This window comes from Ailuropoda melanoleuca, chromosome 6 (genome assembly GCF_002007445.2).
Source record: "Ailuropoda melanoleuca isolate Jingjing chromosome 6, ASM200744v2, whole genome shotgun sequence".
In the NCBI taxonomy this organism is placed as follows: domain Eukaryota; kingdom Metazoa; phylum Chordata; class Mammalia; order Carnivora; family Ursidae; genus Ailuropoda; species Ailuropoda melanoleuca.
The window spans coordinates 123,295,521-123,301,797 of NC_048223.1; the positions used below are offsets into that span (position 1 = coordinate 123,295,521).

Here is a 6,277-nt window from a genome sequence, read left to right on the forward strand (position 1 = left end):
GAGAGGAAGAAGCAGGCTCACAGCTGAGGAGCCTGACGTGGGGCTCGATCCCGTAACGCCGGGATCACGCCTTGAGCTGAAGGCAGACGCTTAACCGCTGTGCCACCCAGGCGCCCCCTTATGAATTCTAATCAGATTCTACCCCTGTTGTACAAATCTCTCAAAATATTTGAAAAATTAGTCTGTGATTTTATCTCTTTTGAAAGAAGCTCTCCCACAGCCTTCTGGTCTGTTTTCAATTCTCCTAGCTGCTCCCTAGAATTACGGTCCCGCTGTCAACTTCAGCTCTTCCTTTGCCATCATCCTGGGGATTACCCTTGCATCTCTCACATTGAATTCTCAAGCTTTTTAAATCTTATTCTACCCTTTCTTTGGCTTATGCCTTAGTTTGGGGGGAGCTCATTTTCTGTTAGCTTCCTGGGGGTTGGTGCCCTGGATGAAAAATATTTGAGACGTTCCATGACAAATTTGTTCTTCCCTCATACTTAATTATTTTGCAGTTAACCTTTGAACAATATGGGTTTGAACTGCACAGGTCTACCTCTGTGTGGAATTTTTTCCTGCTAAATACAGCATAGTACTATAAATGTGTTTTCTCTTATGATTTTCTTTTCCTTTCTCTACCTTACTATATTTTAAGAATACAGTATATAGTACATAAAACATACAAAATATGTGTTAATTGGCTGATTATGTTATTAATAAGGCATCGGGCCAACAGTAGACTATTAGAAGTTTTGGGGGAGTCAGAAGTACACAGTTTTTTGACTGCATGTGGGTCAGCGTTCCTAAGCCCTGTGTTGTTCAATATTATACTTTGAATTCTAAGACAAAGTAATTCTGACATTAGAATTAGAAAGTCACTGTTTCATGTCATCCAGATTTCATTATTACTGGTGAAAAGCCCCGTTCTAACCTATTCTTGATCCCGCGTATGAAAATGTTTTCTCTGTTCTCTTTGGAAGCTGGTTAAGATCTGCCTCGCCTCAGAGTAGCTATATTCACTTTCTGTCACTGCATGACAAATTACCATACACTTTGTGGCTTGAAACAGCACTCACATTTTGGTTCGCAGCTCTGTAGGGGCGTAAGTCTGTCACGGTATGGGTAGGTTCTCTGCCCAAGGCATCACAAGGCTGAAATCAAAGTGTCAGCCTGGTCCAGTTCTTGCCTGGACACTCTGTGAAAAAAATGTCTTCTCATTCTTGGAATTTGTTTCCTTGCTCTTCTAGGACCATTTCCTTGCTGGTTGTGCCCTGGGGATTCTTTGACATATGGCTTCTTCCATCTTGAAGCCAACGGCAGCGTGTCAGATCCTCGTGGGCTTGCAGTGTCTGTCTTCCTTTCCTGCAACCGGTCAGAAGTAGCTCTTTCACTTAGAAGGCTCGTGCCAGACCGTGTTAGGTGAGGCCCACTGGGGTCGTCACCCTATTTAACGTCCACTGTGCAGGTAAGATAACCTAATCGCTGGAATACCATCCATCCAATTCCTAGACCAGGGCAGTGATACAGGGAGTGGGGGATCTTGGGGACCCTCTTTGAGCTCTGTCTGCCAGGGTTCTGAAATATTATGGTGATGTGTCTCTGTGCGCCTGAGTGCTCCACCCCCTCTGCCGAGCTTCAGGTGGATGCTTCCAGTCTTCGAATTGAAGACTTCGGTTCCGGGAAGTCCTCCTGAACAATTTCTTCAAATCCCTTTGGTTAGTTCCATTGTCACTGTTGTTTTGCAATGTCTGCGTTGGTTCTCCAATCTTATTAATTCTTTCTTGTTTCTCCTCTCTTAGTCTTTGTGCTTTACTTTCTGGGAGAATAACTTAGCTTCAGCCTCCAGTTCTGCTGCCCTTTTTATTCATTTCTGAAGTTACACCTAATTTCCAAGAGCTCATGGTATTATTTTCTTTAAAAAATTTGTCTTTCTTTTCATGTATCAGAGGTACAGGATGTTCTGTGATCTTCCAAGGTTATTAATGACAGTTTTTCTTTCAACTTTCTTCTCTAAGTTGTTTTATTCTGTTTGTTCTCATCTCTATCTTTTTTATTGGATGCTTCTTGAATGCCAGGGGGTCCATGAGTGCCTCGCATATTTGGGAATCAGAAGGTGGAAAGGTCCTGTTTACTGTATTTCACACGATAGCCTTGTATGATGAGTGCAGCTGAGTGAGATGTGATCCTGACAGATACATATAATTAATACTTCCCTAATTCTCGTTACCCAAAAAGTGTGGGACAGGGCGTGAGTCTTTTGTTTGTTGGTTTGTTTGTTTGGTTTTAAAGACAGAGAAGGATGTTGAGGGGTAAAGGGAGAGAGAGAATCTCAAGCAGGCTCTATGCCCAGCATGGAGCCCAATGCGAGGCTTAACCTCATGACCCTGAGAATGTGACCTGAGCCAAAATCAAGAGACACTTAACTGACTGAGCCACCCAGGGTGCCCCAAGAGCTTTTTTGCTCACTCACTGGAATAATTTATATTTTAGCCTTTTAACCAAATAGGGGCAGTGTAAAGGAGTACTTTAAGAGTATTGGGGAGTTAGGATTGGACTGACCTGGATTAGATTCTTTTTCTTTTTTAATTTAAATTCAATTAGCCAAGGTATCATACATCATTAGTTTTTTGATATAATGTTCAGTGATTCATTAGTTCAGTATAACACTCAGTGCTCATTATGTGACATGCCCTCATTAATGTCCATCACCCAGTTATCCCATCCCCCCCACCTCCCTTTCTGCAACCCTCAGATTGTTTACCAGACTCAAGAGTTTCATATGGTTTGTCTCCCTCTCTGGATTAGATTCTTGATACTGGAAGTCCGTAGCTGAACCATGTTTAGCAAGTCGGTGAACTTGGAGTTTCAGTCTTGCCATCTGTAGAGTGTCATCCATCACATAACTTTGGTACGTCCCATGGGATGACACTCAGAATGCCTTGCCCATGGAAGTGATTCTATGAATCGAAGCCATTGTTATGGTGAAATGTGTCACATCTACTTTCCTTATTTTTGAATATGTTAAATTATCTAACACAGTTCTGGACACAGTACTAATATTCTTTACTGTCTCCATTTATTGAACTTCCCATCCCCTGGGGTTGGACAGTGATGGCTTGACGCATGGTTATGTGGACCTCCTGTCAACTGTCACTTCACATCACTGTACTTCCTTGTATTTCACTTCACATTATTTCATTTCACTTTACTTGATAAATTTTCTCTTTTATTAAAAATAGTTCATGCACATGCAGAAACTGGCTTACGTATATAATGTATAGTAATTATATATAATATATACTGTATATAATGTGATGTATATTATATATAGTATCTTTATGCATATATATAAATGAATGTTCACATTAGCTCTAAGTGCATATTTCATAATTTGCATATGAGTGAGCATTTCCTTGAAGCTTAGAGGACCACAAAAGCTTCTTGAATTCAATGTCTCTGTGGCAATTGCACTGAGTCTTAAAGGTTGAATAGAATTTGGACACAAAGATAAGGGGCAGTGGCTTCACAAAGGGAATTTCAGGCTGCAGGAACGCATTAGCAGCGTGGGGAGGGGGGGCAAGCATCAAGACATTGCTCAGGGCCAACACCTTGTCACAGTAGCCAAGAAGAAGGCTTAGACTCTTCCCACTACTTAGAAAGGTAAATTATTCTAGAGCATATGGTTTGGACTTCATTCAGCTAGTACGCCCTGTAGCAAAGGATTCATTTAAAGGCTGGAAAAAATCTGGTAAAAAAAATGGGCACTACTTTTACCTTTTAATGGTGGAAAAACAGTGTTGGTAACACATACACAGTGATTATTTTATCGAATGACTGAGCAAGCAAACACATTTTTTTAAAGATTTTATTTATTTATTTGAGAGAGAGCGAGAGCATGAGTAGGGAGAGGGGCAGGGGAAGAGGAAGGGCGAGGGACAAGCAGATTCCCCTCCAAGTGGGGAACTCGATTCAGGGCTCAATCCCAGGACCCCGAGATCATGACCTGAACCAAAGTCAGATGCTTAACTGACGTTGCCGCCCAGGCGCCCCTCAAGCAAACACATTTTAAGCTCTAATTATCTGTCAGGTAGTGTGCTTGGCAGTTGTGATATGCTGCTGAAAAACACAGACCTGGTCTGAGCCTTCAAGGAATTCAATCTTTTGGAGGCAAGTACACAGACCATCATAGTGCAACATCCTAAATGACCAATTACCTATCAGGAGAAAATCCTTCTCACCATAATGACAAAACTAGCAAAAGCTTAAGAATGAACATAAGAAATACAAAAGTCATACATGAAAAAAATTATAAAACTTGGTTGATGGACACAAAAGGAGACTCAGGCCAGTGGAGAGACATAATTTTCCTGGATGGAAAGAGACAATATAGTAAATATGGCAGCTCTCCCAACTCAATAAAAATCAAAATAAAATTTCATTTGAATTTCCAATGGAACAGGCCAAGCTGACCATTCCAGTTCAGGTTTCCTGAGAAAGAGCTGCAAGATGGAATTGGATTTATATGAGATTTATGGTGATGGGGTGGGGGTGCTTGTGAGAGATCAGGTAAGAGGGGGCTGGGAGGGAGGAAGGATCCTCATGTCTGACACCTGGCAACTGGAGGTAGGAGGGGTGGTAGGAAGAGTTTCAGTGCACAGCCCTGTTCTGAGGCAGTCCTTGCCAGTGGGCAATACCTGAGCAAAGGTTGCCCATTGGTGCAGGGAGAAAAAGACCGGCACTAGTAACCATGCCATGTTCTCATTTTTCCAAACGGTTGGTGGTTGGGGCTATTGGTCAGCTACGCTCCTTGGAGCAAATGCTCTTGAAGGGGATTGAGTGGAGAGCTTCCGGGCTATCACAGTCTGTGCTCCGTGCCACATAGATCCATACTCCAGGCATCTCGTGGACCTCTTTTCCTGAAAAGAAATGTGGAGGAAGGTGCAAACTGCGGCCTCAGTTGCTACAGTTGATCTTGGGGCCACAGGTAGCACTTATGCTTCCCTCCTCTACTGTCTATTCTAAATCCTCCTTATCCTCCGATACCATGTGTACGGGTCTTGGTGGCTACTTGGTGGGGTGACCCAAACCTTCATTTCTGAAGGGGTCTGAGCCCTTGATAATCACACCCTTTTCAGACCAGACTTGCTGCACATGTCCGCCCACGATGACCTAGGGGAAGGGAACACAGGGGGCGCCTGTGGGAATCATGTGTTCCACCCACATTTCTCCCCACTCCCAATGTATAGAAGCAGCCCTGTGTCCTTCTGCTGATCAGTGTCCCCTCTAACATGGTGACACTCCCTTCTTCCCTGGTGGTCCCTAGGCATAAGAAAATCCTGGCAGCAGCAGCAGCAGCTGAGTTTGGAGAGCACTCCTGATATTTCCTGGCAAGGGGGCACCACCTTTGCTCACCAGGACCTTAAATACTGTAGACCGTAGAGTTTCAGTAACAGGTAGAAAAATGCTCCCTGTGGGTCATTGTGAGCAATGGAACTTGGAGCAATTACTACTTTCATCCCTTGCACCTGAATCTCTATATTCTTCCCACTGGGCTACAGTGCCAGACAGAAGTCTCTGGTTTAACGTATACACCACATCTGGAAGATGGCAGCCAATCCTTATAGAGTGTTGTTTCCAAGTTGGCCCATTAGCTCTGCTTTCAAGAGGCTGTTCCAGCAATCCATGGTTGGCTACTGTGGGATGAAAAAGTATGCGGTATGAGCAGTGAATTCCACTGTCGTGGGCCTACTCCTGCATCTTTTCTGCAGTCAAATAGGTCCTTTGGTAGAGCGCTTTATTGCACGGATTCTACACCTGTGGGTCAAGAATTCCATGATCTTCAGGAGATTATGGTGCTGGATAAGGCTCTTTGGTCAGGAAATGCAAACCCACAGCCAGAATGGGTATCTGTCCCTGTGAGGACAAAACTGGTCATTCCAGGATGGAAGGGGGTCAGTGTAGTCAACTTTCCACCAACTGGTGGTTGGCCGTCTCTATTAATTATATATTCCTATGTAACAAATTACTGCAAAATTTAGCAGCTTTAAACAAGAAATATTTATGATCTCCTAACATTTCTGAGAATAAGAATTTGGGGATCAGCCTAGGTGGGTTGTTCTGGTCCAGGATTTCTCAAACTTTCAGCTGGGGCTGCCATGATCTGAAACCTTTCCCAGGGCTAGAGGGTCCATTCCCCTAAGTATGACTACAAACCTTCTGTGGGCCAGGCCTCTCTTAGGTTGCTTCTTCTTTGTCTCCTTTTCTTTCTTTCTTTCTTTCTTTCTTTCTTTCT

General features: G+C 43.4%; 1 long non-coding RNA gene across 1 annotated transcript in view; it reads left to right on the forward strand.

Moving 5' to 3' along the window:
• Nucleotides 1–682: 682 nt before the first annotated feature.
• Nucleotides 683–6,277, forward strand: part of LOC117802773 — a 173,030-nt gene continuing 167,435 nt past the window's right edge. Inside the window, exon 1 of the long non-coding RNA XR_004626311.1 lies at nt 683–1,450. This is a non-coding gene — a long non-coding RNA (uncharacterized LOC117802773). The remainder of the gene's footprint in view (nt 1,451–6,277) is intronic.